The sequence below is a fragment of the Capsicum annuum genome, chromosome 5 (genome assembly GCF_002878395.1).
Source record: "Capsicum annuum cultivar UCD-10X-F1 chromosome 5, UCD10Xv1.1, whole genome shotgun sequence".
Classification (NCBI taxonomy): Eukaryota; Viridiplantae; Streptophyta; class Magnoliopsida; order Solanales; family Solanaceae; genus Capsicum; species Capsicum annuum.
This window is the reverse complement of record NC_061115.1, coordinates 128,993,379-129,019,638: the sequence shown is the minus strand read 5'-3', so window position 1 is coordinate 129,019,638 and position 26,260 is coordinate 128,993,379. Positions and strand designations below refer to the sequence as shown.

At 34.7% G+C, this 26,260-nt stretch overlaps 1 pseudogene; it reads right to left on the bottom strand.

The window, feature by feature from the left end:
* Positions 1 to 6,484: 6,484 nt before the first annotated feature.
* Positions 6,485 to 25,798, bottom strand: LOC107871871 (annotated as a pseudogene).
* Positions 25,799 to 26,260: the final 462 nt, after the last annotated feature.

Genomic DNA, 26,260 nt, shown 5'->3' with positions numbered 1-26,260 from the left:
ATGTAAGACGGATCTCAAAACTCACAACTACAGTGAGATTCACATTACAAATTACAATCCTAGAAATAGAAAAAAGGGAGTAAAAGAAAGAACGAGTCTTTCTACCTTTGTGCGGGCAGCGAATGGGACAGAACGAGCTTTGACAACGAACTGCCGTTACCATAATTTGATCCTGCTTCACCGGAATTCAAACAAAGTCATCGCATTTCAAGAGTTGTGTTTCTCGAGAATCTTGGTTATGTGAGTTTAAAAGCAAGCACCTTCAGAACCCCAATTTTTCCCCAAAATCCTCTGCCTTTCTTCTTCTCAATCTCCTCTATTTATAGAAGAAGATACTGATCTTTCATCTTCAAAATTCAAAAATGAAGAAACATATCCCCTAAATTGAATTTTGGCATGGAAGACACTCAATTTTGAGCCAGAAGTCCACAACAATGGCTTTACCAATGCAAAATTACAGAGATAAGATGGAAAAGAGAGACTTTTCGTTATTTGGGGGATTTGTCGTTGAATTTTGCTGTTATCATTTAACGGGTCGGATTTTGACTGATTCGGGTTGGTTGGAGTCTTTGTTGAAGGTGCTGACCGGGTCGCTGGTTCCGAGTACAGGTTGGATGACACCGCCGTTTATTGAAGTTGTTGCTGATTGCGTTGATATTATTGTTAATCGAGTTTTGGGTGTGTTGTGTGTTGTTATTTCTGAGGTTGTAGATGACAATCAGGTAAAGGGGAATGGATTTTAATATCATTAACATTATAATTATAATAAATAGTAATACTTTTTTAAAATTATAACTTATAGCAAAAATAATAATATTTTATTCACTTCATAGTAATAGAAGAATATGTATTTTTCAGTTGTACATATGTATTTATGAGTAATACATTTATAATTGTATATGTATTTATATAGCAACATTTTACTTAAATACAAATATTTGTTATTTTTCGTAATTATGAAACTGTTGCTATAAAAGTTATAATTAAGGCTACGGAGCTGCTATTTCTGAAATTTTCCCAATTTTAAAAGGGTCTTCAGGCCGGATTGTGCTATTGGGTAAAAAAAAAAGTATAAATAACATAAATATCAACCTTTAAAAAGTAATTACCCTCTCTTATTTTTTTAATTACATTACTCTCTCTTCCTATTAATATACATAACATAGCCGACATATACATAACATTCTGTGTATATGTGGGATTTTTGTAATATGTTTAGTAAGTTGGGAATATTTGTAATATTGAAAGCATAAGTTGTGTATTTGTGTAATTTTTAGAAAAAAAAAAGTTGGTCTGAGATGTTAGAGTGGGTATTTGGGCTACTTTTGTGGCCTAATTTTAAAAGGAAAAAAATATATAAAGTAGCATACTTAAGTATTAAATTACAAAAAAATAATAACATTTTTATCAAATTACATTTTGTAGCATATGTATTTGTATTTTTGTAGCAACAATTTGCAAAAATACAAAATACATATCGATCATATGACCAGTAAAAATCATATGTATTTGTATTTTTATAGCAACAGTTTGGAAAAATACAAAATACAACTTGCTATATTATGTAATTATGAAACTATTGCTATGAAACTCATAATTAAGGGGATAAGTATGTAATTTCTGAATTATCCCCTTTTAAAATAGGGAAGGGGTAGGAATTAGGGATTGGTCCTAGAGTTTATTACTTAGCCAAATTTATTTAAGTTTTAACCAAATTGGATATCAATTGGCCAATTGAATTACAATTATGACATTTCAATTATGATCAAATACAATAAATTGACTAAGTTGAACCATAATTTGAAATGAATTAATAACCAATCCAATTTTGGGATTCTTGATTTAATAAAATTAAACATATATTCATCCAAATAAATTATTTTTGAGGATAAATTATATTTAAATCAAGACTTTATTCGCTTGAATTAATTTTCAATCTTATCTCAGTAAAATCCAATTTTGATAAAACAAATATTTATTTAAATAACAAAATTTATACAATCTCGTATATATAAATACGAAAACGTATAATCGTTATTTAAATGACAATACTAACCCAAATAAATATTATAGAACGCATTTATCTGGATAAAATAAATATTTCAATTTTATTGTTGAAGAAACATAGGATTAAAATTAGTCGTGGAGGGCAAAAATTAGGAGTCAACAAACCTGACTGAGCACTGCTAACACTACCCTGAGGTTTAGAGCCTGGTGCCTATCCTTATTACCATTTCTGAGCTTAGGCACTGGAGCACTGGCTGAGGATGGTGTTGGAACTGAAGATTTCAAGTGGAACTGAGGACGATTACCACCCTTTTACTTAGGCTGGGTGAAGTTGAATCTACCTGTTCTAGCCCTCCTTTTCTCCTTCTCCTTCTTCTTAGTCTTTTGCTCTTCTATCTAATGAGCATGGACCATCAACCTAGCCAAGTCCATCTCCTTAATCAACATTGTGGTCCTACACTTCTTGACCACACTATCGGATACCCCAGACACAAACTTACTCATCTTAGACCTACTATCAGCTACCACATGAGGAGCATATCTAGCTAACTGAGTAAACTTGAAAGAATACTCCTTCACTATTATGTTGCCCTGCTTCAGGTTAATGAACTCTAAAATCTTGGCTTTCCTCAACTTCAATGGGAAGAACCTATCTAAAAAGGCAGTAGCAAACTCCTCTCATTTTATCGATCCTGCATCTGCGGCCCTGTCTGCATTCCATTGCTTAAACTATGTATGAGTCACATCCTGCAATTGATATGCAGGTAACTCAGCACTCTCACTAGCAGTTACCCCCATAATATCCGTGACCTTCTACACCATGTCAAGGAATTCATGTGGGTCCTCTTCAGACTTAGACCCTGAGAATGAAGGAAGTTCATTCGGGTGAAGTCCCGAATTCTAGCTGCAGCACTATTGGCCACTGGGTTGGCCTGAACAGCAGCTGGGCATTCATTCTGGGCTGCCATAGAATGAGCTAGAGTGGTGAAAGCTGCTCTGAATTCTTCGTGAGAGACATGCTCATCTAGGAGATCTGCCTGAACGGACGGAGGTGCTGGCTGGTTTCCAGTTCTTCTTCTGATAGTCTTTTAGGAGGCATATTCTGTAAACAGAAGGGAAACTTAGATTAGATAGAGAGTTTAACTTGAGTTCATGCTCACCCGCACGATATGAATACTGAAAGATGGGAAATTTTTCCTAAAAATGCCTCATAGCATTTTGTCCATAAGTGTGGAGCGCTACACACTTATGTACAAGACTCTACTTGATACGACTTTCAGACTCCCTAGGACTCTTTAGAATCTTAGGCTCTGATACAAAGTTTGTAACTCCCTGAGTCTACACCCTAGATGTCACTGATGCTTACAATCTCGAAGGATCACAAGGTAACCCATGACTGGTACATGCCGTGAGCACTGAATGATAACACTGATAACATACGCAGAAATATAACTAAAATGCCATAAGGTTCTCAAGATACTAAAATAAATACTGAATACTAATAGTAATACTGAAACACAGAATATTTGTTTGAAATAGTTTAGTACGAAAGCCTCTAACTGTCTGAATATGGAGTTGATGGGAAAAGTCCCCAACTAACTTCGACTACTGAACTACTGAATTGCCGAGATAATAACTCTGTCCTAGAAATATGAGGACTCACCACTATAGCTATTGCTGATAACCTGAGCTGCTAAGTACAATCAGGAGCTTGTGCGTCTGAACCTATGATATGAGACATCATAGCGCAAAAGAAAGAGTATGCGTCAGTATTTTGAATGTACTAGTATGCTAAGTGAGGTAGGTTGATATACATAGGTTCATATGCATAAGATAATAACCGAATAAATGAACATCATGAAATAACTAAACAAGAGTACATGCAAAAACTTTAACTACTTATCATGCTGAATATGCAATACTGTGCATATAACCTCTGGCTAATTAGACTGAAACTGAAGTATTTCATTCTGGCGGCTAAGTAACTGATAATTGATAGCCACGGTTCTGTAGAACTATTTGAGTTCTTTACTGAATTCTGAGACTAAATACTGATTACTGAGTACTAAATACTGAATCATAACTGTGGGAGTGTTTATCTAACCGACACAACCCTAATTATAAACTGAGTTGGGGGCCAACCTGTGACCTCAGTTGGAAGGGTGTTAGCACAGTGCCACGGTTACTAATAATGGCTATGTGGATCCACTAAAGAATCACCTTCATCTGACAGGTAAGATACGTGTTACCCTCAACTAGTAGGTGAATACTTTATCAACTCTCAACTGGCAGGTTGATATATTTTAATCTATGTTGGCTACGTAGTTCTGGAACTAAGGGACTGCTACTAAAGATCACACCTTCACCTGGCAGGTGAGCCCCCATCCCTAAGTTCGCTCGGTGCTGAATCCTACTCCCAACTAAGTAGACACTGAAATGATCACTAGACTATACTAGGTTTGACTAAACTGTTACTGCTCATGTTGAATGACTGAACTGGACAGACTTCACTGAGTTTTGTAACTATTGAGCACTACTGTTGTGACACTACTAAAACTATTCTGTAGCTACTATAATTCTAGGTAAACAGCTAGATTTTTGGGTATTGAATACCCCAAAGACTCAAAAACATCAATAGTAAAACATGGCAAAATCTTGAAGGCATTACATTAATTACTATTCACCATGCATTCATTTGGACATTTTGTCAAACACTTGAGGGGTATGAACTTATACATGAATGCGACCACATGGTAACATGTCATGAATTCACTCTTTAATTTACATAGGCATTCTATCAAACACTTGGGAGCATAATTAGTGCACATAGAAATCATCAAGGTATCAATAGCATAGCTACAACATTCAACTTACAAATTCAAGGGTTTAACATGAGAATCACATAATTCTACATAAATGCTAATTAATTCATTTGAAACTTGTAATGAATCTTGATTTGAAAACCAAATATCAATACATACATGAACGCAATCCAATTCAAAAATGTAAATCATAAAATCTATAAGCTTGTAATTTAAAAAGGGAACTTGAACTCCAAGGGTGGAAGGAAACCCAAGGATGAATACCTAACATACCTTGATTATTAATTTTGTGAAGATTATTGGTGAATTCTTAAAATTTGTAATTGAATGCTAAAGGGGCTAGGGTTTGTTCTTGAATGGGAATGCCTTTGATTTTGAGTGAATTATGATAAATGAGGCCAAACTGTTGTTTTGGGACCTAAATCCTGTGTTTGAGTGAGGGGAAAAAACTGAAATACCACTCTGAACTCAGGGTTAAATAAGCTGAAAATGCCCAGTGATGCGATAGGCGACGCACCGCTTTAATGGGGTCGGCGCAATCATCGATACATCGTGTCGATGGGGGCGATGCGATGGCTAACGCGACACGTCAAGATCACATTGGGTTGCTATTTTGACCATCCAAACCCGACCCAAACGAAGTCCAAAAATTTATAAACTCACCTAATATGATCTATTGACATGCCTGATCATGAATCAACTTAAAAATTGACATTTTAATGTCGTAAGGATCGGAAATAAGATCGTTCAATTTCGAAGGCTAAAATGCTTCTAAATCTTAACACTTAGCTGAATTTTTCTAAGTCTGGGACCCCTTATTACAAGCTATATGTGACTAAATTGAACTAGAACTTTTACAGGGTCTTACAACAATGTTAAATTAAATATCAAATTAAGTATTAAATTCCTGCAGATTTTCAGCTTCCACTTTCTTGGGATTTCTCACAAGATCCCTTACTTTACTCGGCAAATCTTCCAAACTGAAATATACTAGAATAACATATGTTGTAAGTGTAAGCATACATATCTGAAGATCTTTTTCATATCTTCCCTAGGAAGTCGTGATTTAAATAATTTCATGTACAAAAAAGGAAAGATGAAAGTAAGTAAATTTAGTCGTATTTTAGTTATTACCCATGTCATTTTAATCTATTTATCTCGACAAGCTTATTTCCGAGATAGAGCAATTTGAAATATTAGAATGGTAGTGAAAATAAAACATAATGCGTGTAATGATAAGACACAGTTCATTGCGTTTTCTACTTTTCGTAGAGGATAACAATTCTACTAATCAAGAATATAAACTTGAAGAAACCCAACTTACTGGATTTGAATTATCTTATTTTTAACACTAGATAGAAGATGGGGAATTCCAGCCTTATCCTTGTCCTTCTTCATTCTAATATCAATCAAGATGTAATTCTTAGAACACATATTGTCCAGTGTTTGAGCAGGTGTTAGTTCACCTGGAAATTGCATTCCAAATCTTACTTCCCAAAATTAATAGGAAAATGAAAATGGGTAATAAAGCTACAAACGACTAACTTGGTGTCAAGATAATGCTATTAAAACAAATTGTGAGCATAATTTCAAGTATGTTAATGATTTCAGTCACTCAAGATAATGGAATGAACCAACCTACCAACCAGATCTAATTATATACGCGGAGGAGGGAGGCTTATGGAAGAAGCTTGTGAAAAAGTGATCTGTAGTTTATTTGAGAAGGCGATCACTTGAGTAGCGCCAGCTGTGCCAATATTAAGGAGATGCATGAAATGAACAGCATTAGTTCCTTCAGTTCATAAAGTTTAAAAACTGTTAGTACTTGCATACTTTGATCTTAGTCTAATTAACTAATTCCCCATTCTGGAGAATGTTATTAAGATATCCTAAAGAAAATTAATTTTAAATGCATGACTAATAAACACAAGATATCTGCATTTTTTTCCATTCGTACCATCATAAAATTGACTATGTTGAAGACAAATGAGCATTACATTTCTCATCTGTTAGGTATTGGTTCTGGTGACATAGATGAGCTCATCGAGAAGTTTCATAATGTAATAAATATTATGATTAGAACCATTAGGAGTACTAATTTTATATACTTTAGGAGATTCCTCCGGGTTACTACATCTACTTTCCAATGCTCCAAAATTATGCTTAAGATTTTTTTTAGGTTTACACTAGTACACCTTTCACAAAATTAAGGGAGATAGTCAAGAGTAAGAAAACCCATCTAATTACCCTTGTAACCATGAAAGCTGAAAGAGAGAGCGGAGAAGACAGGGGGTAGTAGAAGATAGGCCAGAAATAATGTGCCACCAGCTACTGCAATAACAGCTAGATCAGTTGATGAAATGGTTTCAACTGTGGATGAGGCAATTGGTTTGGCCCCTTCAATTACCTTGAATGTCTGTTGAGCTGTAGCAACTACTGTCTGCAACCAAACAATCATTTATCTCTTAAAAATGAGTAAAGAAAAGACTAAACTCAAATACAACGACACGGAGAAGTCCACGAATATCATTATCATGGACAAAAATAAGAACACAACACCGAAGACTATTTTGTTCTATATCTAGTGCTAGTAGCTTTACCAACCAAGATACAATTTCCTCCCATATGTTTCTTTATAATCAAATTCCTCTGGTAAAAAATCAACGTGACGAATAGCTGAAAAGTTATTCATATTGCACATATGAATTTAATTAACTTAAAGTATGCGAAACAAAAAATTTATAGCCAAACCTTAGCTGCAGTCAAAACAGAAGATGATAGAAAATTCTGGAGGTCATCCCATGTTCTTTGGGATATTACTTCGGATTACCACCTATGGGGTTCACGCAACTCCATAGGTTCTTATTTTTTCTAATGTATAATTGAAAAGAACCTAAATTCCACATAGCCACAATCTGTTGTTCTACTGTACTTGTAAGAGCCTTCTTAACATTAGTATTACGATTTTTTGGATTTTCGTATTTGATGCAATCAGCGATGTTTGGCTCAGTAGGCATAATCTTCTCTTTTTTTGGTCTGTATAGGAATAAATTAAAGAAAGTGAAGTGATCTATTGATATTTTGAGCTTCCGTTACCCTATCACCATAGACATCAACCTTCGTAAGCCTCTCACTACCAGCTAAATCCACAAGCCAAAGCTTGCTCTTTGTAAGTGAAACAACTCATTTCTCCATGTTATCTAATTCAGTTGCTTGCTTCTATTTGCTTGCTCTTTATGACTACTTTTATTTGCTTTCTCCTTATGGATGCTTCTATTTGCTTGCTCTTTGTGCATTCACCATCGATCAAATTTGCTAACTTCACCTCACACAACCACAACAACTTTATCCATAAAGAGTCAAACCTAAAAGTAAGAACCAAATAATTAAAATAATTGGAGGTATAATTACAAACAATGAGGCTTCGCTACACAGCCAAAATGATTGAAATTGAATACTTTGTCAGGCCGTTAATAGATTGGCTAAATTAAAGAAATTACAATAAATTAAAATTGGATACTTTGTCATGTCGTTAATAGATTGGATAAATTAAAGAAATTACAAAAAAATTGAATACTTACAGGTCTTATTAATAGATTGTGTTAAAGAACTCTACAGTAAAAAAAATAACCCATACAAAATGGGAAGCCATCTCCTTCTCAGGGTTAGTTACAAAGAAAAATGGAAAAGATGGAATGCACAAAATTAAACATTGACAAATTACAACGAAATTGAACACTTACCATCAAAATTATATACTCCCATAAGCCGCTAGCAACACAGAGAGAAGAAAATTAACAGTGTATGTGCTCAAATAAGAGATGAAGAAATTAAATGGAGCTTTGATTTATTTTTTATAGGAGAATTGTTAATGATACTTGGTGAAGGGAATAGAAGACCAGAATTGTTTGAAGCAACAGTTTTTTTTGTTATTGTTGCAAAGCAAATGGATCTTTATTTATTTTTTCTAGAAGAATTGTTAACGATACTTGGTGAAAGGAATAGAAGACCAGGATTGTTTGAAGCAACAATTTTTTTTGTTGTTGTTGCAACATGTAATGCTTGAAATTAAATCATATTTAATAAATTCATTAAGAAATAAATGGGTAGAATTAAAAGAAGAAATTAATTTGAAAAACAACTCAAAAAAACTAATAATTAGATAAATAAGAATGCTAGATTTTGAGACATGCCACATCAGCATGCCTCTAATCCTCTTTTATATATATATATGTATATTAATTTCTCAAATTCTTCAAAGATCAATTTTTGTCTTCTCTTCTTCTTCATTGTTTGTATTCAATAATTTCTCTAAAAACAGGTTAGTATTCTCTGGAAACAAGTTCGGATATTCTAATTAATGTTGAAATAAAAAAATGGAGACTCTTGCACATTGACTAAAACACAATGGAAAAATCTTTGAAGCATTTACAGTTAACTAATACATATATATTTTTTCTTTGATTTTTAACACTTTGGTATCCATTTTTGTTGATGGAAATAGTGGATAAGGTGATGGTAGAGCTAGAAAATAATACAACGAAGAAAAAGATTCAAAAATAAAAAATTAATTAAAGAATAGATTTGTCGACCTCCATTGAATGAGCTCATGACAAAATGATGAAAGTTTTTTGCACATTTCAATGGAGAAGAAATCAAAGATGATCCCTAGAAATGGGTGGGGTGGAGTTGTTTTGTTAAAACAAAAAAGATAGGGTAGGCGGAGAATAAACATAGGGATGGGGGAGATTCTGTTAAAAGATTTTAAAATTATTTTTTTGAGTAAAAGATTTTTAAATAAATTTAAAATGCTACATATTGTTATTTTATTTGTTTCTTTCCATGTCACCTGAGAGTGTATTACACTCTTCTTATTTTTTTTGCTCATTGTCAAAAAGGTGTAAAAATGACACAGTTGGAGGCTAGTTTAGGTGTTTAAAATGAACAAAGTCCACTTTATATGCCAAAGTGAAAGTTCATATCAAGTTTAGAGGATTGTCGATGTGTTTGGCCAATTAAAGTGTGGAGCTTTTTTTCGACTCTTCCTTTCTTTGAACTAAATATATATGCATAACAACTTACTTTACAAAGATCCCATTTGGAATTGTTGTTACAATATTGCTTATTTAAGAAGCATTTTTATAAAATAATTTTTCAAAAAAGTAGTTTTGAAAAAAAGAAAGCAATTTGTGTTTAGAAATTCATTTGAAAAGTATTTTTGATAAACAAATTGTGTTTGGATAATCTTTTTCAAGAAGTGATTTTGAGAGTTAAATGGCGAAAAAGGACATGTATCAATAGACTTTTACTATAAATATTTAAAAGCTCTGCCAAAATACCACTTGATCTTACAACATGATTTCTCTGTAATTTATTTTTATTGATAATAAAAAATAAAGAGTTAAATATATTCTTTGATCATCATCATCAGTGATATTTTTGATTTTCTTTAAAGAAAAGGAGTAAAGAATAAAATAATAATATATATATCATAGAATGAAATAAAGAATTATGATGTAAATATGAATTATCCATTGGCCATATGAGTATAATTCTTATTGTTTTCACACATTTAGTTACAAAGACCTTTATGCTTATTTTTTTAGACTAATTTTTTTGAAGCGATATGAGTATGACGATAAAGAGTGTACTTTGAAAAACAAACATTAAATTTCATATGGATACATACATGCAAGCAGAATCAGAAAGAAGTACTGATATAAATGAAAGAACCTGGCAGCGCAAGAATTATTAAATATAAATGAACAATATATCACAATCGATCTCATCGTCAATAAGATGCAATTATCAATATTCAGATGTACCTGGTGAAAATGATACGGTTGTCAAAACTAAGGGTAAACTTATAGCCCCTAGGTTTCACTACAAGAAGATTTCTTTACATGCATTGAGATATTACCTTTCATGAGCATTTTATAAAGCATTAAAACTATTTTACATGTCAAAATTATTTTCTAAATAGGCTATAATTATATAATTATTTCTCAAACATTTTTTAAAAATTTCTTTGTACTCATAGGAACAATTCTTATGATTTGAAACCATCCCAAGAGAACAGTATGAAAAGTTGATTTCTCTTTATTTGAAAAATGATTTTTTCAAAGCATGTTTGTGATTTTATAATTACCCATATACGTTATCATGTAGTACTAACGATGAGTTGTACCAAGATTTTCTTAAAGTTTTTACAAGGTATTCGAACTTGAGATGATTACAAAAGGAGAATTAACAATCCTGATCAGGTTCTAATATTCAAAGATAAATGAGAAGTCTCTTTATCAATTCAAGTACTCAAAGGGAATACTCAAAAGATTTCGTGTGAAAATTTCACTGTACATGAATATTGTAAATTAACTGAACTTATCTAGCAGGATACTCTTAGACTCAAACATTGCAAGAGACAAGGTGAATAAGAATAGATCAGATTTATGTGTATCACGAGAAGTCGGGAGTAAGGACTCTCAATCTTATATAGATGATACAAGGCTACATGAGAAGTGCTTCTGAGGACAATGAGTATATCCATGTCAATATTTTCTCACTATGAAAAAAAATGGTATGTACTAATGTGTGATCTTGTATCCTTTTTACTGGTAAGAAATTTTTTTCTTTCTAACTGTTATATGTGTATCATTTGTGAATATGCAAGTTGTTGACAAATATTTCTGAAGGGTGATAGTTACAATCTTTTTTTAAATGAATTTCAAATATCTTGTGTTAATATTCGAGATTCTTGACAACCACACACCTTATAGTTGACTCAATATATTCTTTCATGTTTTTACACTCTTAAAATATTTCTCAAATATTTTTTGATTGATTATCTTTTAGCTAATGTGTGTATTTGTTCAATTGAAGATTCTATCTTATCGACTTGAAGTGCTAAATATATCTTTTCGTAATTCATTCACAGTTATAAAGCTTGGTTCTCCATTGAAATATACTCATTATGTGCCAATTATACATTCTATGAAATATATTGAGACCTAGTTAACCAATACTTTTATTACCAGTTTTCATCCCTTTTTTATGATGTCAAAGAGGGAGAAGTTTTTCTGTACAAAACATTTATTTTGTTAGTGTCTTAAGAAAAAAAGAGTGCATGAAGTGAGGGGAGCTTTTCTGTCATGCCCCAATAATCAAAGGAACATTCATTTTGGGGAAGCTTAATAATTCAGAGAAGTTGTCATCCTTCGTATTTAGTCTTTTGTTAAAATTAAAAGTTTAGAAATCAATGATTTGCCATCATCAAAAGGGGGAGATTGTTAGGTCCAAGATTTCACCTGCTGATTTTGATGATAACAAACCAATACAATTTAATAAAAGAATATTTACTTGTGGTAAATTTATTTTTGATATAGGTTTAATTGATGAGGATTGATTTGGTGAAGATCTCAACAAACTTGGAAAAGAAGATATTATGAAAAAAAAAATTATCCAAATCAAGATTTATTTAATGAAGAACAAATTATTGAATATCTCAATAAATAAGAAAAATAAAGTATTGTGAAGAACATTTGCTACAATCCTATGGAAGGAAATATTCTACATAAGAGAAACATCAAGATTAATTTATTACTCAAAGAAGGTCCAATAGTTATAGAGCATCAAGATATATTTGAATTTCAAGTTCACAAAAGAGTTCAAATTCAAAGTGATCAAAATTCAAAATTAAGAAGATAGATGTGTTTACATTCAAATCAAGATCAAAGGTGAAATGAAGAGGATCTTGAAATTCTCTTGGGTGGCCAAAATAAAAGCTCATATTTGTACAAGCCAAAAAAGAGTACAGAGAAATTATTGGGAAGAACATTTGTTTCTTTGAAAAGAAAATATTCTATAGAGATATCTATGAAAGAAAGCTATCGGATTTGATCTACAAAGTAATGAAAATTAAGATGCTGATAGATATACTATTGGCTCAAAAATAGAAAGAAATTATTCAAAAATATTATTGAATATTTATTAGAAGGATATAGCATGAATTATTTTGAGAAATAAATCTACTATATTGATCATGGGAATACTACATCATCAGTTTAAGGATGAAAATATTTATTATGTGATTTGAGCGATCTCACATACCATGACTGAAATTATTTAGACAATAAAGAAAGATTGTCTGAGATCTATAATAAGGAAGTATAAGTAGAAGACTAAACTTATGGATCTTTAATAAGGGAACACTGCATTTGAAGTTGTTCAAAATATCAACGAAATTCTTTATTGCAATATCTATAAGAAATCTAATCAAATCTGTACAAGATTGTGAAGTGAATAATCAAGTATAAGAGGTGCAACCATCACAACTTGATTTGTAAAGAGAAGAGAGAGAATCTACAACAATCAATATTTATTATGAAGAAAATTCTTTTTTATTGCTCAAGATCAAGAAGAAAATCTGCACAAATTGTTTGAAGATTCAAGGGAGCATTACAAGTACTATAAATACAAAAATTCATTAGTGAAGACATACGCAGCCACACTTACTTTCATCTCAGCGACTCTTAAGTCTCTTTTTTCTACTCTTCATAAGCATTGTAATTTGGTGAGGCATTATATTTAGAGATTATGTCATTATCATTTTTTTTGTGAACGGGTGAAAATCAAAGAGTTGTTAGTGAACGAGTGAAAATCAACTTTGTAAACGTTGATGGGGAACGCGAAAAATCACTAAGGTTGTACTCAACTCAAGTTACAAAGAGCTTAAAGTGAGAACCTCCTTGCAACAGAAGGAAACTGGATTAGGATACCCCATTAGTTCCGAATCAGTACAAAAATTCTGGTGTCATTTATTTTATGTTCTCATATTATATTCTACATCTTGAATGTTTAATTAAAGGACTAACAATTATTAGAGGTAGTCTAATCATCAGTCGACTGGGTCCAGAGAGTAGTGGACTAGCTAAATTTTAAAAAACATACAATTCACTCTCCCCCTCCCCTGGGGGAGGGGGTGTACAAGTGATAGAGATATTGTTGTCATGAAAAAACAATTTTCTCCTTCTGCTTTTTGAAAAAGCAAATATTTTTTGTTTCTTCCCAATAATAGAAAAATTGTTTCTGCTTCTTTTTTAAAGCATTTTTACAAGTTTATCAAACGACATTCTTTTAAAAAAAATTCCTCAAATAAAATATTTTTTTTTTTAGAAAAAAGCAATCCCAGACAGGTTGAAAATGGAAAAATATAATTAGGAATAATAGATAAATATATTGATGTTATTAAGGGTCCAAATATTAGTGAAATCAGTATATTATTACAAATTGATATTTCAATGGATTTTTAATAGTACAAAATTCTAAGTTTGGAAAATAACATCATATTTGTAAAATCAGCATATCATTACACTTTGCATGATGGTGGAGAAGGTGAAGGTAGAGTCGAAAATAATACAATAAAGAAAAAGATCCAAAAATGAGAGTCAGTGATGAAAAAGGACATATATAAATGTGACACATCGTGCCGTAACGCTCAATAACGCTCTCTAAAATGACCTTTAGGATCCTCGTATCGATGGTAGGCCATGTTTGGACGTTGGGGGAGGTGTTGGTGGTGTTCTAGAATCTTCAAATTGAGTGTGCATCGCAATGTAAACCCCATGCCATAGTCGTGCATAGCATGGCCATCACCAACAACCACTGGAATTGCCAGGCGATTGGCATGCATTGTATACTTAGGGCTAGGCAAAGGATGTGTGTCGCCCACTTGGGGGTTGTGCAATTGGCTATGCATCGTACACCTTGGCTTGTGCGAATGTTCTGCTGCATAGCAAAGGCATAGCGGTGTAAAGTGCTCCGTTTTGTATTATTTGAGGGCAATAAAGTCTTTTATCCTCCCAAAACATTTTAACTCAATAGGGATGAAATTAAAGTCCTTAAACACGTTTTATCACTCACCAAATCCCTAATTCATCTTTCTTAAGCAAGAGATGGGAAAATTAACTAGGGTTTGAGAGATTAAGCCTCAAGGGTCAAAGTTTCTCAACTTTTTCATTAATTCAAGGTACGTGGGGCTATCCTAAGTCGCATGGACATAGATTTTACGGTTTTAACAAGCTTTAAAGTTATATATATGTATGTATATGTAATGAGTTTTGGAGAAATTATTTTAAGAGCATGCATTATGAACCAATTCGATGAAAGTACGTATTTTTCATGGGTGTTTTTTACATAAACTTAATTTATAATCTCGTGCATATGTGATTTGAATTCGACAAGTTATTTACAAATGTGACTTGTGAAATTTCCTTCCCCATGATGAAATTTATGAATTTTGCATGGCATGATTGTGAATTGTTTTGAGAGCATGAATTATTAAGAGCCATTTTTTTATCATGAGATTTATGTATAACCAATATTGAGGCTGTTTTATGATTGATGATCATTCTTGAGGTTAAATGCCTCTAGATTATTATCCATGGTCGTTTGACGCATTTTTCAAAGTGGTGATTTCTATTCTAAATGCTATGTTTTCCTAATAAAGAAACTGCATGTGATTAATGAAAGAATTGACCACCATGTGTAAAACTCTTGAAAAGAGAGCGTGTTTGCATAAGTTTCATATGTTTTTGAAATAAGAACTGTCATGTTATTTAATGACACGACCCAAATGGTCATGAGTGACACCCACACTAATCTTCCTGTGGGATTATAGTCAAACAGTGCTCACAAATAAGTCACATAACCATCAAGAGTAGCAACAAACTGTAAACATCCATAGATTCAACACAATTATGTACACACATGTTATGGGACTTATTTTTTCCTAAATAGTCATGACCTATAGGGTACAATCTATGTTCATGTACCATACCGGCGTGGTACCCGATCCAACATACATATATCCGTAACGGCATGGTACCTAATCCAACATATACATATCCATATCAGCGTGGTACCCGATCCAACATATACATATCTGTATTGGCGTGGTACCCGATCTAACATAAATATATCCATACCGGTGTGGTACTCAATCCAACAAAAATATATCCGTACCGGCGTGGTATCTGATCCAGCATAAATATATTCGTACCGGTGTGGTACCCGATCCAGCATACACATATCCGTACCGATGTGGTATCCGATCCAACATATATATATCTGTACCGACGTGGTACCCGATCTAACATATACATATCCGTACTGGCATAGTACCCGATCCAACATATATAAGTATTATGAATATCAGTTTACACAACCTCACAACATACTACATAATGTACCAAGTTTACAAGTACACTTAAATTCACAAGATAATTCCATCAAGTAAATTTTCAATAAACATTTATACACGCATCAAGAATCCAATCATCAACACTTTCAAGCATGTACGTATACCAATCAATAATATCCAATTTAGGAGCATACACACAATTAAGCCGAGTCTAAACTCCAATTAAACCATAACCTACCTCAACCAACCGACCCAAACGCAAGTTACTTTTCAAGGACCTTACCCTTCCGTAACGCTTTCGAGCATTTCAAATCTGTTTAAAATATAATTTTCATAAGTGTACGATTTTAATAACATCTGTTATATATTCTTACGCTAAAAGTCTTAGACCTAAAAATCGGTTTCTTAAGCCCAGAATATGAAACAGTTACAGAAGTACATAAATAATAATAATCTATAAGTCATTGTCATTGAATTTACATTTAGAAAACTAATATATATAGAAAACAGTTACATGCTTCTTTATGGATGCTAATGATTGGCTAAGTTACAACACCAATACATAATATATTTGTCCTTTATGACTTTCTGCCTATCATTGGCAATAACCATTAACCGACAGACACTATTGCCAAGTCATTCTTGGTAAAAATTTTGCTTAATTATTAGCAACTCTCTTTTTCTTAAACAATTCATAGCAGCAATTAACCTCTGCAATACGTCGATCCAACTGTGCACACTTTTTTTTTTCTTTTCTTCTCTTCTGTGCTGCCTCTGTTTGCTGTTTCTCTCTATTCCAATAAACTAAGTGTATAACTCTTAATCTGATAATATATTACCCTAATTTCATACATGACAAAAAATAAGAGAGTGGTGGGTATGACCCACTACTAATTTAATTAATAATATTTTTACTAACCACCAACTAGATTAGTTATTTAAAATATTCAAAACTTTAATAAATTCTTAAAATTTATTCGGAATGACATATAAATACATTAAATATATACATTGACTAAAAAGTATATTTCAAACCTATTAAAAATACTACGACACCAACCCGAGGTCGTCTCGGTCAAAGATTGACCATGATTGGGTTTAACTTTATTAAAACTTAATAATTAATGACTCAATAACTTCCGAACACCTCAAGAATTGATAGTACACATCTCGTGAGTCATAATCCACGTCTACAACAACGGAGAGCGCTAAAATAGAGAAGATGAAAAAAATTTCACAAATGACCGAAAGGGTCATTACATCAAATACCAACTCATGACAATCTAATATAGCATGATACGGAGACAACCAACTCATACCCAAAATTATATCAAAATCTACCATGTCTAGAATTACTAAATCTTCCCAAGTCAGATACCCCATAAACATAATAGAACAAGAATGATAAACTCTATCAACCACAACCAAATCACCAACAGAAATAGATATATGAATCGGAAAATCAAGCAAATCACACACCATGTTTAATCCCACAGCAAAATTAGCATACACGTATGATAAAGTAGAGCCAGGATCAAATAATACAGTGGCTATCTGGTCACAGACAAGAATAGTATATGTAATAACAGCGTCTGATCCTCTGCCTTGGGCCTTCCTAGAAAGGCATAGATATGGGCCCTACTACCAGTCTGAACGTCACTTTTGCCAAGCTGAGAACCTTTTTGATGGGGATGACTACTACCCCTACCTACCTAATGACCCTTACGACCACCTTATGGACGACCTCTACCATTAACACCACCTCCCCTACCCGCTGGAACTAGAGCTCCAGGAGCCTATTGTTGGCTAGACTGACCAAACTGCTTTGCACTCGAACAAAACCTCCTAATGTGACCCACTTCGCTACACTCATAATATATACGATCCAAGATAGGCCACTGAGCTAAAAAAGATGAAGCGAGGTAACAACCAGACTATGAAAAAAATGGCTAACTCCTAACAGACCACCCACAGACACCGACATCGCTGACTGAATGGGGTGGGCAGGGTATCCCTGAAAACTCTACCCCTTAGAATAAGAACCACTAAAACTACCTCCTCTGCAGGCCTTCTTTTCTGATGTCTTGGTATAACCCTCCTGCCTAACCCCATCCACGTTCTTGATAAAATTAACTATCTCCTGGAAAAACCTACTTGATGATGTCATCTAAAGAGCAGAAATCTGGAGACCTATATTCATACATGAGATGCATACCGAGATAATGAATGAAATTTGGCCTCATAAGTCGCAACTGACATGATCCCCTGCTTAAGATTAGCAAACTCATCCCTTTTTCTACCTCTCAAAGTACAAGGCACGTACTTTTTTAGAAAAACTAAGTAAAACTGTGTCTAAGTCAAGGGAGGCAAAACTAGATCCCTGCACTCAACATAGGCCCTCTACCACATCTTAGCATCTCCCTGAAACTGAAAAGTAACTAGTTCTACACCATACCTCTCAACCACCCCCATCTTATGTAACCTCTCATAATAGTCAATAATAAACTCATAGGCATCCTCTGACTTAGTTTTGTGAAAGACAGGGGGTTCCATCTTGATAAACTTACAGAACAACTCATGCTCATCTTTGGTCATCACCGGACCCACTACTTATCTTGGAAAAACATTTTCTCCTGACGTCTCTTCCATTCGAGGGGCTTCAGTAGCAGCATACTGCATCCCATGCTGGACTACAGGTACTGTGAGATTAATCCCTGATCCTTCCAAATCACTCAAAAAACTCAGAACCTGCTGAATCACAGTAGGAGACATCTGAATCGAAACTGCACCTCCCTGAGCGGGTGACACCCCATCATGAACCGATACTCATTTATCTTGTACTAACATAGCTCCATCATTTACAACCTTAGGAAAATACTCATGTGGGGGAGTAAATACCAGCCTCTCTCTAGCTGGTCCCACAGCTTGAGCTCTACCCCTGGTGGGTGCTGCTCTCCTTCCTCCTCCACGTCTTTCTCTTGCTTCATTCTTTCGTGTTCTTACCATCTGCGATAATAAGAGTGAAAGAAGTCAGATACCAATAGGAATCATCAGATACCAATTAAAATTAAGTAATAGCACATAAGAAAAAAGAATTTAAATTTTCCTATTGCCCTGTAGCCTCTCGAAGAAAAGTACAGACGTCTCTGTACCGTTCCGCAAGACTCTACTAGACATGTTCTTGTACGATGAGATCGGCGAGCCTAGGCTTTGATACCAACTTTTTCATGACCCAAATGGTCATGAGTGGCACCCTCACTAATCTTCCCATGGGAGAACTAACTAAATTAAATAATTACCTAGTCACGTAGTCCAGATTAAGATGATATTTCATAAAATCAACATTGTAATAATACAGAACTAATAGTTAATTATACGAAAATCAGACAAACTCATTACTTAAATCCCTAAGACCCAAAAATCATCGTACAAGAAGTACTAACAAAAATCATGTCTAAAGAGATATCTAAAATATAGTAAATGAGGATTTTTTTTCATTTCCCAAAAGATGGACAATAACAAATAAGATAACCCATGGCAACCTAAAGATGGAGTGCTCACCCTCGAATCAAGATCTGCAATGAAACTCTAGAGGTGAGGTCGTGTCTGAGCCTCTGTAACACTTTTTGTACTCAACAAAAGAAGAGTTCAGGGTAGTATCAGTACAAACCACTGTGTACTGGTAGGTATCATAGGCCAACTCAACTTAATAATATGTACACAACATAAATCAAATAATAAGTAGATAGGCTTCATCACGTAACAAATACTCAATGAATCAACAATGCAGCAATAACAGGTCAAACTGTGCTTACAAACAAGTCACATAACCATTAAGAGTATTAACCATGCTGTAAACAACAGTAGAATCAACATAATTATGTACACACATGCTGTGGATTTATTTTTGCCCAAATAGTCATGACCTGCAGGGAGAAATCTATGTTCATGTACCATACCGGTGTGGTACCCGATCCAACATACACATATACGTACCGACGTAGTGCTCGATCCAACATATACATATCCATACCGGCGTAGTACCCAATCCAACATATATATATCTGTACCAGCGTGGTACCCGATCCAACACAAATATATCCGTACTGGCGTGTACCCAATCTAACATAAATATATACGTACCAGCATAGTACCCGATCCAACATAAATATATCCATACCGGCATGGTACCCGCTCCAGCATATACATATCCATATCGGCGTGGTACCTGATCCTACATATATATCCATAATGGCGTGGTACCCTATCAAACATATACATATCCATACCGACGAGGTACCCGATCCAACATGTACAAGTATTATCAATATCAGTTTACACAACCTCACAGCATACTACATAATGTACCAAGTTTACAAGTACACTTAAAGTCATAAGACAATTCCATCAAGTAAATTTTCAATAAATATTTATACACGCATCAAGAATCCAATCATCAATACTTTCAAGCATGTACGTATACCAATCAACAAGTATCCAATTTCGGAGCATACACACAATTAAGTCGAGTCTAAACTCCAATTAAACCATAACCTACCTCAACCAATGGACCCAAACGCAAGTTGCTTTTCAAGGACCTTACCCTTCTATAAAGCTTTCGAGCATTTCAAATCTGTTTAAAATATAATTTTCATAACTGTACGAATTTAATAACATCTGTTATATATTATTACGCTAAAAGTCTTAGACCTAAAAATTAGTTTCTTAAGCCCAAAATATGAAACAGTTACAGAAGTACATAAATAATAATAATCTGTAAGTCATTTTCTTTGAATTTACATTTAGAAAACTAATATATAAAGAAAACAGTTACATGCTTCTTTATGGACGCTAATGATTGGCTAAGTTACAACACCAATACATAATATATTTGTCCTTTATGACTTTCTGCCTATCATTGGCAATAACCATTAACGTACAAACACTATTGCCAAGCCATTCTTGGTCAAAATTTTGCTTAATTATTAGCAACTCTTTTTTTCTTAAACAATTCATAGCAACAACTAACCTCCGCAATAAGTCGATCCAACTGTGCACGCTCTTTTTTTCTTTTCTTCTCTTTTGTGCCGCCTCTGTTTGCTCTCTCTCTCTCTCTATTCCAATAAACTAAGTGTATAACTTTTGATTTGATAATATATTACCCTAATTTCATACATAACCAAAAATAAGAGAGTGGTGTGGTGGGTATGACCCACTATTAATTTAATTAATAATATTTTTATTAACCGCCAGCTAGATTAGTTATTTAAAATATTCAAAACTTTAATAAATTCTTAAAATTTATTAGGAATGACATATAAATACATTAAATATGTACATTGACTAAAAAGTACATTCCGAACCTATTAAAAATACTACGACACTAACCCGGGGTCGTCTCAGTCAAAGAATGACCATGATTGAGTTTAACTTTTTTAAAACTTAATAATTAATGACTCAATAACTTCCGAACACCTCAAGAATTGATAGTACACATCCCGTGAGTCATAATCCACGTCTACAACAACGGAGAGCGCTAAAATAGAGAAGATGAAAAAAATTTCACAAATAACCGAAAGGGTCATTACATCAAATACCATTTAAACAACCGTTCATCCGTGAACGGCAAATACAAGACAAAAAGGGAAAACAAGAAGTTTCCTGAATCAGCAAAAAGATAAGAATACTTTCTACGCATGTCTGTTTTGGTCTCCCAAGAGCCTCCTCAATAGGACGGTTCTTCTACTGGACCTTCACAGACGCAATCTCTTTAGTCCTCAACTTACGGACATCTGTATCAAGACTAGCAACAGGTTCATCTTCATAAGAGAGGCTTTAATCTAACAAGACCACATCCCAACGAATTATGTAGTTACCATCACCATGAAACTTCTTTAGCATGGACACATGAAACACAGGGTGCACTCCCGACAAACTCGGAAGCAATGCTAATCTATACGCCACCGGCCCCACACTTTAAAGAATCTCAAATGGTCTAATATATCTAGGAATGAGCTTACCCGCTTCCCAAAATGCATGACACCCTTCATGGGTAAAACCTTGAGTAACACTTGCTCACCCTCCATAAAATGCATATCTCTAACCTTACGATCCACATACTCTTTTTGTCTGCTTTGAGCTGCTATAAGCTTTTCCTGAATGTACCTAACCTTCTCCAACGAGTCTTTAAACAATCAGTACCCCCATGGTCTTACCTCAAAAACATCAAACCATCCAATGAGAGATCTATAGCTCCTCCCATATAATGGCTCAAACGATGCCATGTCGATACTCGAATGATAACTGTTATTATATGCAAACTCGATTAAAGGTAGAAATTGATCCCAATGACCTCCAAAATCTATCACACACATAAAGCATACCTTCAGCACCTGAATCATCCGCACAAACTGTCCATCAATCTGAGGGTGAAAAGATTTACTAAGGTCCAACCTCGTGCCCAACTCCTCATGCAAATTCTTCCAAAAAGTAGAGGTAAATTGGGTACCCCTATCAAAGATAATAGAAACAGGGACCCCATGCAATCGAACAATCTACTTAAGATAAATTTTGGCTAGTTTTTTTGTATTATAAGTCACCTGAACTTGAATGAAATGTACAGACTTCGTCAATCTATCCACAGTAACCCATATAGAATCATACTTCCCCCAAAGTATTGGGAAGACCCACAGTAAAATCCATAGCTATCCTCTCCCATTTCTATTTAGAAATGGGCATTCTCTAAAGAGTACTACCAGGCTTCTGATGCTCGTACTTTATCTGCTGGTAACTCTGACATTTAGCAACAAATTCAACTATGTCATGTTTCATCCGACCCCACCAGTAATATTGCCTTAAATCACGATACATCTTAGTCACTCTAGGATGTATAGAATACTTTGAACAATAAGCCTCAACTAGAATAGTAGGAATCAAATCATCAACATGAGGTACACAAACTCGCCCCTTAATTCGCAATGCACCATCACCATCAAGAATGGCCTCCTTGGCCTCACCTTGCAAAACCTTATCATGAATCTTTCTCAACTTAGCATCCTCAAATTGTTTAACCTTGATTTGATCAAGAAATATGGACCTTGCCTCAATGCTGTCTAGAATTCCTTTTCTCTTAGTCACCTCAATTCGAACAAACTTGTTAGATAGAGTCTGAATCTCTCTAGCTAATGGACGTCTGTTGGCATTCAAATAAGCCAAACTACCCATACTTGCTAACTTTTCGCTCAATGCATCAGCGACCATATTAGCCTTCCCTGGATGGTAAAGAATGGTGATATCATAATCTTTAAGAAACTCTATCTATCTACGCTGTCTCAAATTCAAATCCCTATGCGTAAACACCTACTGTAAACTGTGGTGATCAGTGAACACTTCACAATGAGACCCATACAAGTAATGCATCCATTTCTTAAGAGTAAAAACTACAGCAGCTCACTCCAAATCATGGGTGGGATAATTCTTCTCATTAGGCTTCAATTGCCTCAAAGCATAAGCAATAACATTCCTTTCCTACATTAATACAACACCTAAACCAGAATATGAGGCATCACAATAAATAATAACATCCTTACCTTTTATCGGCAAGGCAAGCATAGGAGCGGTAGTCAACAAGGTCTTGAGCTTTTGAAAGCTCTCCTCACACTCATCAGTCCAAAAAAAGGTACATCCTTCTGAGTCAACCGCGTCATATGAGTAGCAATAGAAGCAAACCCCTTCACGAACTTGCGGTAATAACTTGCTAAGCTGACAAAGTTACAAACTTCCATTACTGAAGTAGGCCTAGCCCAATTCTTAATTGCTTCAATCTTCTGTGGGTCTACCATCACTCTTTCTTTTGAAACAACATACCCTAAAAAGGATACAAAAGCCAATCAGAACTCATACTTAGAAAACTTTGCATAAAACTTTTTCAGTTTTAACAAACTTAAAACAATCCTTGAGTAATTCTCATGTTCCTCTTTACTTTTAGAGTATACCAAAATATTACCAATAAAGACAATCATGAAAGAATCCAAGTAGGGTTTAAATATCTCTTTCATCAAACTCATAAAAGCAGCTGGGGCATTAGTCAGCCCAAAAGACATCACAAGAAACTCATGTGCCCATACCCGGTTCAAAAAATAGTCTTAGGAATATCGTCAAGTAGAATCTTGAGCTGATGATACTCGGACCTCAAATTAATCTTAGAGAATATGGATGCTGCAACTGGTCAAATAAATCATCTATATGGGGCAAAGGATACTTGTTACGGATCGTGACTTTATTCAACTACCTATAATCTATACACATATGAAGACTATCATCCTTCTTCTTTACAAACAAGACAGGAGCACCCCATGGAGAGGCACTCAGACGAATAAAACCCTTACTCAATAAATCTTACAACTGAGCCTTTAGCTCCCTCATCTCAGCTGGAGCTATCCTATAGGGAGGAATAGAAATAGGGCACATACCTGGCTCTAGATTGATACAAAAGTCAATGTCATGGCCTAGCGGCATACTAGGTAAATCTGCAGGAAAAACCTCTTGGAACTCATACACCAAAGGAATTGACTTAATAAATGGGACCTCTAAGGAAGTGTCCCAAAGATATGCTAGAAAGGTCAAACAACCTCTCCCAATTAACCTCTTTGTATGCAAAAAGAAATATCTTTCATTAGAGCAGAACTATAATCACCTTCCTACAAAAGTCTATCTATTCCCTGTACAGCCACAGTTATTGTCTTAGCATTACAATTTAATATAGCATGATATAGAGACAACCAACTCATACCCAAAATTATATCAAAATCTACCATGTCTAGAATCGCTAATTTTTCCCATATCTGATACCCCACAAACATAATAAAACAAGAACGATAAACTTTATCAACCATAACCGAATCACCAAGAGAAGTAGATACGTGAATCAAAAAGTCAACCAAATCAACACCATGTTTAATTCCAAATCAAAATTAGCAGACACATAGAAAAAAGTAGAGCCAAGATCAAATAATATGGTGGCCATCTGGTAACAGACAAGAACAATACCTGCAATAACAGCATCGGGTGCCTCTGCCTCGGGCCTGCCTGGAAAGGCATAGATATGGGCCCTACCACCAGTTTTAACGTCACCTCTGCCAAGCTAAAAACTACCTCGCTGGGGCTGACTACCACCTCTACCTACCTGATGACCCCCACGACCACACTGTGGACAGCCTCTATCATTACCATCACCTCTCCTACCTGTTGAAAGTAGAGATTTAGAAGCCTACTATTGGATAGGCTGACCAAACTGCCTTGCACACGGACAAGACCTCCTAACGTGACCCACTTCTCCACTCTCATAACATAGACGGTCCAAGGTATGCCACTAAACTGATGAAGATAAAGCGAGGTAACCACTAGAGTAAGAAAAAGGCTGGCTAGCTCCTGACGAACCACCCATAAACATCGATATCGCTGACTGAATGGGGCGGGCAGGGTATCCCTGAAGACTCTGACCCCTAGAATAAGAACCACTAAAAATGCCTCCTCTGCGGGCTTTCTTTTCTTATGTCTTGGTATAACCCTCTTGCCTTATACCCTCCACCTTTTTGACAAAATCAATCTCCTGGAAAGACATACCTGATGAAGTCATCTGAAGAGCAAAAATTTGGAGACTTATATTCAACCTCTTCACAAAATGATAGATCCTCTCCTCCTCAGTTTTTAACAAATGAGATGCATACCAAGACAATGAATGAAATTTGGCCTCATAAGTTGCAACTAACATGTTCCCCTACTTAAGATTAGCAAACTCATCCCTCTTTCTATCGCTTAAAGTATGAGGCACATACATTTTTACAAAAACTGAGTAAAACTATGTCCAAGTCAAGGAAGGCAAAACTGGATCCCTGCACTCAACATAGGCCCTCCACCATATCTTAGCATCCCTCTAAAGCTGAAAAGTAACCAGTTCTACACCATACCTCTTAACCACCCCCATCTTATGCAGCCCCTCATGACAGTCAATAATAAACTCATAGGCATCCTCCAACTTAGTTTTGTGAAAAATAGGGGGTTTCATCTTGATAAACTTACAGAATAACTCATGCTCATCTTTGGTCGTCACCAAACCCACTACCTGTCTTGGAAAAATATTTTATCCTGATGTTTCTTCTATCTAAGGGGCTACAGCAGTAGCATGTTGCATCTCATGCTGGACTGCAGGTACTGCAGGCATAGTCCCTAATTC